This window comes from Bubalus bubalis, chromosome X (assembly GCF_019923935.1).
Source record: "Bubalus bubalis isolate 160015118507 breed Murrah chromosome X, NDDB_SH_1, whole genome shotgun sequence".
Lineage (NCBI taxonomy): Eukaryota > Metazoa > Chordata > Mammalia > Artiodactyla > Bovidae > Bubalus > Bubalus bubalis.
In genome coordinates, this window is record NC_059181.1 from 58,909,125 (window position 1) to 58,921,289 (window position 12,165).

The window sequence follows — 12,165 nt, forward strand, 5'->3', positions numbered from 1 at the left end:
ACATAGAAAACCCGAAAGACTCCACCAAAAAATTACTAGAGCTAATTAATAAATACAGTAAAGTTGCAGGATAAAAAATTAACACAGAGAAACAGAAATCTCTTTCATTCCTATACACTAACAACGAGAAAACAGAAAGAGAAAGTAAGAAAACAATTTTATTCACCATTGCAACAAAAAGAATAAAAAACTCAGGAATCTATCTACTTAAAGAAAAAAAAAGACATATATATTTACAACTATAAAAGACTGATGAAAGGAATCAAAGAGGACACAAATAGATGGAGAAATATACAATGTTCATGGATCAGAAGAATCAATATAGTGATAATGAGTATACTACCCAAAGTAATCGATAGATTCAGTACCATCCCTATTAAACTACCAACGGTATTTTTCACAGAGCTAGAACAAATCATTTCACAATTTGTATGGAAATACAAAAAAACCCTCAAATAGCCAAAGCAATCTTGAGAAAGAAGAATGGAACTGGAGGAATCAACCTGCCTGCCTTCAGTCTATACTACAAAGCTACAGTCATCAAGACAGTAATGGTACTGGCAAAAAGACAGAAATATAGATCAATGGAACAAAATAGAAAGCCCAGAGATAAATCCACCTGCCTATGGACTCCTTATCTTTGACACAGGAGGCAAAAATATACAGTGGAGAAAAGACAATCTCTTTAACAAGTGGTGCTGGGAAAACTGGCCAACCACTTGTAAAAGAATGAAACTAGAGCACTTTCTAACACCATACACAAGAATAAACTCAAAATGGATTTAAGATCTAAATATAAGACCAGAAACTATAAAACTCTTAGAGGAGAACATAGGCAAAACACTCTCTGACATAAATCACAGCAGGATCCTCTATGACCCACCTCCCAGTATAATGGAAATAAAAGCAAAAATAAACAAACAGGACCTAATTAAACTTAAAGCTGCTACACAAGGAAGGGAACTATAAGCAAAGTGAAAAGACAGCTTTAAAATTGGAAGAAAATAATAGCAGTCAAAACAACTGACAAAGAATTAATCACAAAAATATACAGGCAACTCCTGCAGCTCAATTCCAGAAAAATAAATGACCCAATCATGGGTAACAGATGTAAACCATGGCTGATTCATGTGAATTTATGGCAAAAACCACTATAATACTGTAAAGTAATTAGCCTACAATTAAAATAAATAAACTAAAAATAAATAAATAAAGTGAAGTGCCATACCAGCACCCAGAAATGTCCTAATCCTTTCTTTACAGTTTTATAGTTATATTTTTAAGTAACTGACATAAAATAATTGTCATGTCAATTATAATTCAATAAAAATTAAAAATTTATTGCTAAAATACATAAAATTATCATAATTGACAATTTATAGAGATTTTATATCTAAATTCATGCAGTAGAATTATCTCCCTAGACCCAAGAAACTTATAGTTTAGTGAGGAAAGCCAGACATAAATTCACTGATGTCCAGTGTGCTAAGTGGTTTCATGTCCAACTCTTTGAGACCCCATAGACTGTAGCCTGCCAAGCCCTTCTGTCCATGGGACTCTGTGGGTGAGCGTACCTGAGTGGGTTGCCATGCCCACTGATAAAAATTAAGTTCAGTTCATTCAGTCACTCAGTCATGTCCAAATCTTTATGACCCGATGAACTGCATCATGCCAGGCATCCCTGTCCATTACCAACTCCCAGAGCTTACCCAAACTCACCTCCATTGAGTTGGTGATGCCATCCAATAATATCGTCCTCTGTCATCCCCTTCTCCTGCCCTCAATCTTTCCTAGCATCAGGGTCTTTTCAAATGAAACAGCTCTTTGCATCAGGTGGCCAAAGTATTGGAGTTTCAGCTTCAGCAACAGTCCTTCCAAAGAATATTGAAGACTGATCTTTTAGGATGGACTGGTTGGATCTCCTTGCAGTCCAAAGGACTCTCAAAAGCCTTCTCCAACACCACAGTTCAAAAGCATCAATTCTTCGGTACTCAGCTTTCTCTATAGTCCAAATCTCACATGCATACATGACTACTGGAAAAAAACATAGCCTTGAGTAGACAGACCTTTCTTGGCAAAGTAATGTCTCTGCTTTTTAATATGCTGTCTAGGTTGGTCATAACTTTCCTTCCAAGGAGTAAGCATATTTTAATTTCACGGCTGTAATCAACATCTGCAGTGATTTTGGAGCCCCCAAAAAATAAAGTCAGCCACTGTTTCCCCATCTATTTGCCATGAAGTGATGGGACCAGATGCCCCTATCTTAGTTTTCTGAATGTTGAGCTTTAAGCCAACTTTTTCACTCTCCTCTTTGGCTTTCATCAAGAGGCTCTGTAGTTCCTCTTCACTTTCTGCCATAAGGCTCTGTAGTTCCTCTTCACTTTCTGCCATAAGGGTGGTGCCATCTGCATATCTGAGGTTATTGATATTTCTCCCAGCAATCTTGATTCCAGCTTGTGCTTCTTCCAGCACAGCGTTTCTCATGATGTACTCTGCATAGAAATTCAATAAGCAGGATGACAATATACAGCCTTGACGTACTCCTTTTCCCATTTGGAACCAGGCTGTTGTTCCATTGTCCAGTTCTAACTGTTTCTTCTTGACCTGCATACAGATTGCTCCAGAGTCAGGTCAGGTGGTCTGGTATTCCCATCTCTTTCAGAATTTTCCAGTTTATTGTGATCCACACAGTCAAAGGCTTTGGCATAGTCAATAAAGCAGAAATAGATGTTTTTCTGGAACTCTCTTGCTTTTTTGATGATCCAGCAGATGTTGGCAATTTGATCTCTGGTTCCTCTGCCTTTTCTAAAACCAGCTTGAATTACCAGATGATTAGTATACAGTGAGAGCAATGGGGAGGTAAAGAGTCCTGGAGGGGCACAAGGGAAATATTCCTTTGAAGAGGTAGGATTTTCAATGGGCCTTGAGAATAGCTTGGATGGAAGGAGAGAAAGGGTGTAAGCCTTTCAAACAGTAAGAATAATGAAAGATGTAGAGGCAGAGGATGACCAAAGCATGTTTAAGGAATGAGTAAATAGGTTTAGTTGGGGCTAGATGATTTGGTAGAGTAATACTAAAATATTTGGGTAAATCTAAATGGTGAGAGGCCTGGAATTACAGGATGTTTACCTGCTACAAGACCCTAGTATGCCATTACTCTGTCAGGAATACATATGTGGATCATGAAAATGTCATATGAATTGCCAAAAGCTACATATCCCATGGTGTAGCTAAGATTTGACTTTGGCATTCTACCTCCTCAGTCAGTGTCTTTCCAACAAAATTCAGTGTTCAAAGTTTTGCCTACTTCAGGACAGCAGTAAGCAATGAATTTTACCAAACAGTAGGATGAGTGGAGAGATTCATTTTTCATTACTGAGGCTCTTCAAAACATCTGGTCAGTAATCTTAACCTTTCATTTTTTGGAGGATTTAGGATATTGTTGGTCAGCATCACTTCCCTAATTCTTCCTCAGAAGGATGTACAATCAAGTTATTATGTTCCTTACTGTCTTGTTCCATCTTCAACAGTCCCCAGGTTCAGTAGGAACTGGGGAGTTCCTCAAGAACATGAGATCCATACAAGGAAAAGTGGACAGATTTTTGGTGTCAACTATAATAAGACATCAAATTACAACATTTTGTCCTTTTCTGAAAGTGAAAAGTGAAAGTCGTGTCCAAATTTTTGTGACCCCATGGACTATCACCTGCAAGTCTCCTCTGTCCATGGAAATCTCCAGGCCAGAATACTGGAGTGAGTAACTGTTCCCTTCTCCAGGGGATCTTCCCAAACCAGGGATCGATCCCAGGTCTCCTGCATTACAGGAAAAGTCTTTACTGTCTGGGCCACCAGACAAATTTTACCTTGATGCCTTTTAAAGTAAATGTAAATTTGAAAAAATGAGGGAAGACTTTTTTTTTTTAACTAAATCACCCTTGAAGTTCCAGGAATTGTCTTCACCATTGTCTCTTTTTCTTTCAGTCTCAGATGCCTTGCTGCTCCCTTTGTTTTCATTTATTTTCCTCTCCTCTTTTCCAAATTCCCAGATGTTCATTCACTGATGTCCTCTTTGTTAGCAAACCATAGTCACTGATACATCACTAGAGTTTGGGTTGTAACACTATCAAGAATTTTATCTAAAGTATGGGGCTTGCATATGTGTCTGGCTACTGATTGACTGAAAAACATCTTTCCTAACTACTGGTTGAAGTTTCAGCATGAGAAAATTAAAATGACTTCATAGAATCTGTCTTTAACTTGGAGAGGAACAAAAGAACCAAGCTGTTCCTCTGACACGGATGAGAGGACCCACCTCAGAAATATCTGAACCCACTCAAAATTTCAAAAGAACATGAGCTCAAGGCCAAAATCCTGGGAGATGCCTTCTGTAGAGGCAGTTGGAGTGCTGCAAGGAAAATACAAAATTCTTGTCCATTTTCGTTATCCCACGCAGATCTAATCTCATATTCTAAGAAAGACATCTCTTAATCAAATGTTGAGTAAATATAAATGGGAAAAGAGCACCTCAAACACATTTTATATTTTATTTTTAGCTCAGTTAACCCCCAGAGCCATTAACTGAACTGTAGCTTCAGGGCTTCCCTGGAGGGAAGCTCAAAGGCTTTTGTGCCTCCACAGTCCAAGCTCCCTATCTTTCTTCAGTGCTGAAAGAGTTTAGGGTTTGAACTTTAAAACAAAAAACATACAGTCCTCATTTCCATTTTTGATCAGTGCACAAGTATTACCAAATCTTGATTTATTTTCAAAACCAGGCTTGATTTTTTTCAGATGCAAAGCCCCAGAAGTCTGACCTAAATGAACTGGCTATTGTTAAGCCAAGTCTAACTTTTGCATGTTGAAATGTAATTTCTAGACAGAAAGAACTTTTGGAAATTATATCCACAAGTCTCCTTTTGAACATCCTTCCAGTTATATTTTTTTGAACTTGAGGAAGTCACACTCCCTTTCTAGTTCTAGGTTCTTTATATGATATGAGAGAAGAAAAGAATAAATTAAATCAATGGCTCTGAAACTTTATGGAACATGAGAATCATAAGAGGAGCATGCTAAAATACACATGCTTAAGCATCAGCCATAATATTGCTTATGATTTACTAGGTTTGAGGTACAGCCCTGGGAGCTAAAATTTTAATCACCTTTCCAGGCAATTTTGATGGACACCGCAGGGATCATTGCTCTCTAAATTGCTATCCATATCTAAAATCAAGAAACTGATATATCGTGTAGAAATGCTGACATGTAACTGGGCTACTCAATTTACTAAGAGCTTCACATATATTTCTTAATCCACTGAAACTGGTCAGATCTCTAAAAACACTAGCTGACGAGGAGGATTGTAACTAAAACAGAAAGATTAATAAAAGTCAAGAATGAAACTTAGGGCTAGACATGTGAGAAAAAATTGGAATAGCAATATTTAGGGCCCTTCATCAATAAGGTTTTATATTTTGACAATATTCAACATATCACTGACTTAGAAGTACAATAACATATTCCATTATCTTTTTTTTTTAATTTTTAAAAATTTGTTGGGCAAGCCCAGCAACATGTGGGATCTTAGTTCCCTGACCAAGGATCAAACTCACGCTCCCTGAATTGGAATCAGAGTCTTACTGGGCTGCCAGGGAACTCCCCTGTCATATTCAAGCTATGGGGAAAAAAAATAGATGAAGATCACCTGATAAGACAGAGATAAGGTTTGAATTAAGAGTATTTAAAATGTCCCAGTTATGACTGTAAATTGAAACAGTCACAGTGCAAAATAGTATGGAGATTCATTTAAAAACTAAAATATAGCTACCATATCACCAAGCAATCCTAACACTGGGACTATATCAAGAGAAGCCATAATTCAAAAAGTACATACACCCCCAATTTTATAGCAATAATTAGTTACAATCACCAGGATATGGAAGCAACCTAAATGTCCATCAACAGAGGAAAGGATAAAGAAGACATGGTAGATATATAAATAGAATATTACTCAACTATAAAAAGAAATGAAGCTTGGCCATTTGTAGAGACCTGGATGTACCTAGAGAGTCTCATACAGAGTAAAGTCAGAAAAGGAAAATCAACTGTTATATATAATGAATATATGTGGAATATAGAAAAATGGTTTAGATAATCTCATTGCAAACAGAAATAGAGACACAAATGTAAAGAACAAATGTTTGGATAACTGACACAAGGGGTGATCCCTTATGGCAGAAAGTGAAGAGGAACTAAAGAGCCTTTTGATGAAAGTAAAAGTGGAGAGTGAAAAAGTTGGCTTAAAGCTCAACATTCAGAAAACTAATATCATGGCATCTGATCCCATCACTTCAAGGCAAATAGATGGGGAAACAGTGGAAAAAGTTGCAGACTTTATTGTGGGGGGCTCCAAAATCACTGCAGATGGTGATTGCAGCCATGAAATTAAAAGATCCTTACCCCTTGGCAGGAAAGCTACAACAACCCTAGACAGCATATTAAAAGAAGAGACATTACTTTGCCAAGAAAGGCCCGTCTAGTCAAGGCTATGTTTTTTTCCAGTAGTCATGTATGGATGTGAGAGTTGGACTACAAAGAAAGCTGAGTGCCGAAGAATTGATGATTTTTAACTGTGGTGTTGGAGAAGACTCTTGAGAGTCCCTTGGACTGCAAGGAGATCCAACCAGTCCATCCTAAAGGAGATCAGTACTGAGTGTTCATTGGAAGGACTGATGTTGAAGCTGAAACTCCAGTACTTTAGCCACCTGAGGCGAAGAGCTGACTCATTTGAAAAGACCCTGATGCTGGGAAAGATTGAAAGTGAGAAAAGAAGGGGATGACAGAGGATGAGATGGTTGGATGGCATCACCCACTCAATGTACATGAGTTTAAGTAAACTCTGAGAGTTGGTGATGGACAGGGAGGCCTGGCATGCTGCAGTTCTATGGGGTCTCAAAGAGTTGGACATGACTGAGAGACCGAACTGAACTGAACTGAGGAGTAGTGGGAGCATTTGGGAGACTGGGATGGACATATATACGCTATTGGTATTATTTATAAACTAGGTAGAAATCTGTATGTGGCTTAAGAAGCAACAGTTAGAAGCCTTTATGGAACAACTGAATGGTTCAGGATTGAGAAAGGAGTATGACAAAGCTGTAATTGTTTCTGAAAGAGATGGGAATACCAGACCACCTGACCTGCCTCTTGAGAAATATGTATGCAGGTCAGGAAGCAACAGTTAGAACTGGACATGGAACAACAGACTGGTTCCAAATAGGAAAGGGAGTACGTCAAGGCTATATATTGTCACCCTGCTTATTCAACTTATATTCAGAGTACATCATGAGAAACGCTGGACTGGAAGAAACACAAGCTGTAATCAAGATTTCCGGGAGAAATATCAATAACCTCAGATATGCAGATGACACCACCCTTATGGCAGAAAGTGAACAGGAACTAAAAAGCCTCTTGATGAAAGTGAAAGAAGAGAGTGAAAAAGTTGGCTTAAAGCTCAACATTCAGAAAACGAAGATCATGGCATCTGGTCCCATCACTTCATGGGAAATAGATGGGGAAACAGTGGAAACAGTGTCAGACTTTATTTTGGGGGGCTCCAAAATCACTGCAGATGGTGATTGCAGCCATGAAATTAAAAGAAGCTTAATCCTTGAAAGGAAAGTTATGTCCAAGCTAGATAGCATATTGAAAAGCAGAGACATTACTTTGCCAACAAAGGTCCGTCTAGTCAAGGCTATGGTTTTTCCTGTGGTCATGTATGGATGTGAGAGTTGGACTGTGAAGAAGGCTGAGCACCAAAGAATTGATGCTTTTGAACTGTGGTGTTGGAGAAGACTCTTGAGAGTCCCTTGGACTGCATGGAGGTCCAACCAGTCCATTCTGAAGGAGATCAGCCCTGGGATTTCTTTGGAAGGAATGATGCTAAAGGTGAAACTCCAGTACTTTGTCCACTTCATGCAAAGGGTTGACTCATTGGAAAAGACTCTGATGTTGGGAGGGATTGGGGGCAGGAGGAGAAGGGGACGACAGAGGATGAGATGGCTGGATGGCATCACTGACTTAATGGATGTGAGTCTGAGTGAACTCCGGGAGTTGGTGATGGACAGGGAGGCCTGGCATGCTGCGATTCATGAGGTCACAAAGAGTAACACGACTGAGCAACTGAACTGAACTGAACTGAGGGCTGTAAGCAAGAATCTTCTCCATGTCTCCTCCTAACTTATGGTGAACCGTTGGCAATCTTTGGAATTTTTGGCTTAGGGGTGCATCACTACAGTCCTCCAGGTTCATATGTCATTTCCCCCATGTCTCTTCACATAACCTTCCCTCTGTACATGCCTGTATCTGTCTAAACTTCCCATATTTATAAGAACACCAATCATACTGGATTATCGCCCATACTAATGATCTCATTTTTACTTGATTACATTTGCAAAGGCCTTACCTCCAAATAAAGTTACATTCTGAAATATGGGAGTTAGAACTTTAGCTTATCTTTTCAGAGGAAACAACCAAATCTATAACAACGGAAACATCGTACAGCAGGTTAAAGAAACTGTGGTGCATACATACCATGGTACTCGGTAGCCAAGGAGTGAACTACTTAACTTATGTGCAAGTTACATCATGGGGAATGCCAGGTTGGATGAATCACAAGCTGGAATAAAGATTGCTGAGAGAAATATCAACAACCTTAGATATACAGATGATACCACTCTAATGGCAGAAAGCAAAGAGGAGCTAAAGAGCTTCTTGATGAAGTGGAAAGAGAAGAGTGAAAAAGTTGGCATAAAACTCAACATTCAAAAAACAAAGATCATGGCATCTGGTTCCATCACTTTATTGCAAACAGATGGGGGGAAAATGGAAAAAGTGACAGACTTTATTTTCTTGAGCTCCAAAATTACTATGGACAGTGACTACAGCCATGAAATTAAAAGGCACTTGCTCCTTGGAAGAAAAGCTATGAAAAACCTAGACAGCTTATTGAAAAGCAGAGGCATCACTTTGCCAACAAAGGTCCATCTAGTTAAAGCTATGGTTTTTCCAGTGGTCATGTATGGTTCTGAGAGTTGGAGCATAAAGAAGGCTGAGCACTGAAAACTTGATGTTTTTGAACTGTGGTGTTGGAGAAGACTCTTGATAGTCCCTTGGACTGAAAGGAGATCAAACCAGTCAATCCTAGAGCAAATCAACCTTGAATATTCATTGGAGGGACTGATATTGAAGCTGAAACTGCAATGGTTTGGCTCCCTGATATGAAGAGCTAACTCATGGGAAAAGACCCTGATGATGGGAAAGATTTAGGCAAGAGGAGAATTGTGCAACAGAGGATGAGATGGTTGGGTAACACCACTGACTCTCTGGGAGATAGTGAAGGACAGAGAAGTCCGTTGTGCTTCAGTCCATGGGGTTACAAAGAGTTGGACATGACTTAATAACTTAGCAACAAAATAGATATACATAATTTGAATGGATCTTAAATACATTATCTGACTGGAATAAAAAGTAATTATTAAAATGTCACAAATTGTATGATTCCATTTACATAACATTTTCAAAATTAAAAATATATAGAGATGGAAAATAGAGTGGTGATTCTATTCCTAAATTTAGGATTCCTAAATCCTATTTCCAGGATTTAGGAATGGTGTGTGAGAGGGGACAGGGATTGTTCTGGTGATGGAATAGTTCTGTATCACAGTTACAATGATGATCACTTAAATCTTTTCATGTGATAAAATGGCATAAAGCTACACATATACCTTGTGCCAATGTCAAGTTCCTGGTTTTGATATTCTACTAAAGCTATATAAGGGCTTCCCAGGTGGCCTTAGTGGTAAAAAATTTGCGTGCTAATGAAGGAGATTTAAGAGACACGGGTTCATTCCCTGGGTAGAGAAGATCCTCTAGAAGAGGAAATGGCACCCCACTGCAGTATTCTTACCAAGAGAATCTACTGAGGAGCCAGCAGGCTACAGTCCATGGGGTCTCAGGCTCAGACATGGCTGAATGTCTGAGACACACACAAATAAATCATTTAATATATAACCATTGGGGGAACTGAGTGAAGGATTCATGGGACCTTCCTGTGTGTTTCTGTACAACTTCCTGTGAATGTATTATTACTATAAATTTTTTTTAAAAAATTTGTAGTTGTCTTTTCTCTATAAAACTAGAGAACAGCCTTCTCCAAAAGTTGAAGATCATTTTCTCTGTATACCATCACTCAATTGGAATACACATCGCGACTACAAGCCAATAGATTAGTGACCCAGTGGATGACTTAGGTATGAGCAGCACACCTAAGGAGTGTACTAAGTTAGAGGCTGTGTTCCCCATGAATAGGACAATAGTCAGTAGAATTGCAGTGGGTGACAGAACTGCATTGGGAACTGGCAGGAGCAGACTTATTTGAAAAAACTTTTGAGCCACACGTTGAGGAAACACAGAAATACTGTGAGAGAAACATTTTGGAGGAATTTGTCATTCTGAATGAGTAGGTAGTGGCAAGACCAGTGAAATGCATGTTATGTAAACCTATTTGACTCATAGGCTGGTAAGATCTGGGAAAACTGATTCTAAATATGAAATGATAAGTCCTATAACAAAGTTACAATCAAGCACTACAGAATCTCAAAGAAGAGAGTGACCAGCTTAGGTTGAGAAAGACTTCATGGAAAAGATGACAATTGATTTTGAAATGTTAGGATTTCATTAGGCAGAAGAAATAGTATATGCAAAGTCAGAAATAGGTAAATGAGCCTAATAAATTGCAATTGGTCCATCAACAATAAATGGATCAAGAAAATGTCCATGTATATGTGTGTGCATTATAGGATCATATTCAGCCATAAAATAAGGAAAATCTACTATCTGTGACAACATAGATGGCTAGGTATTATGCAAAGTGAAATAAGTGAAATAAGTCATAAAACTACAAATACTTCATGATATCACTTACATATGGAATCTAAAAAACAAATATAAACAAATATTTAAGTACAGAGAACACACTGGCAGCTAGTAGACGTAGGAGGTGGGAAAACTGATAAAATAATATAAACCTTCAGTTATATGATGAGTAAGTCCTAAGGATATAGAGCATAGCATGGTGACTATAGTTAACAATGTGTATATTTCAAAATTCAGAGAGTAGACCTTAAAACTCCTTATCACAAGAAAGAAATTTGCAACTATGTGTGGTGATGGATGTTAACTAAACTTATTGCGATAATCATTTCAAACATATACACATATCAAATCATCGTGTTGTATAGCTAAAAGTAATACAATGGTATATGTCAACTACATCACAATGTTTGAAAAATAAATTAGAACAAATTTCCTCTTCAAAAGGAAAAAAAAAAAAAAAGAAAGAAAGAAACTGCTCTTTTCAGGCTCCCATCAGTTGGTAGACAGACTATGTCTAGTGACACTTGTCCTCTACCAGCCTCATGGTTACACCTTTTATTCTCTAAATATCTTAGTACTTAGCCTCTTCACCCCAATTCTTAACACCATACTATTAATAGGTGGTCTTTCTTAAGTATTAAGTAAATCCACATGGATATTTCTCCAATGTCCTGGCATTTCAGTTATCAAAATCTTCATCTCTGATGTCCTGGTTCTCTACTCCATTTCATTTACCACACAACAATTACATTCTGATATCAGTACATAAAACTTCTCTACCTCCAATTTTACTCCACTCTTGAACCATAGTTCCTCCTTTAAAATTTGTAGTTTAACCATTTTCATCATGATCATTTTTCAAACTAATCTGGGTTTTGCATTAGCCCTTAAAGTTTCTCCCTATATCTAAGGACTCAAGACTTTTTTCTCCTTTATTCCTTCATCTTTAAGCTTAGATTTCATGATCCTCTGTATCAATAACTATCCTACCAAAACAATGAAGTTCCTTCCTCTTCTGTCTCTTTCAACCAATTCATCTGGAAAAAGCAAACATTACACAAAGCCAGTTATTTGCTTTCAGCTACTTTATTAGAAAGAAGGTTAATACTAGCTAGGAAACGATGTAATCAAGGGTAGTTTTGAGCCACTAAGAATTCATACTTCCAAGACTCAGCTGTGTTCTCAATATAACCCAACAACTAAATTACATCTCTAAAGTTCTGAGACTATCAACAA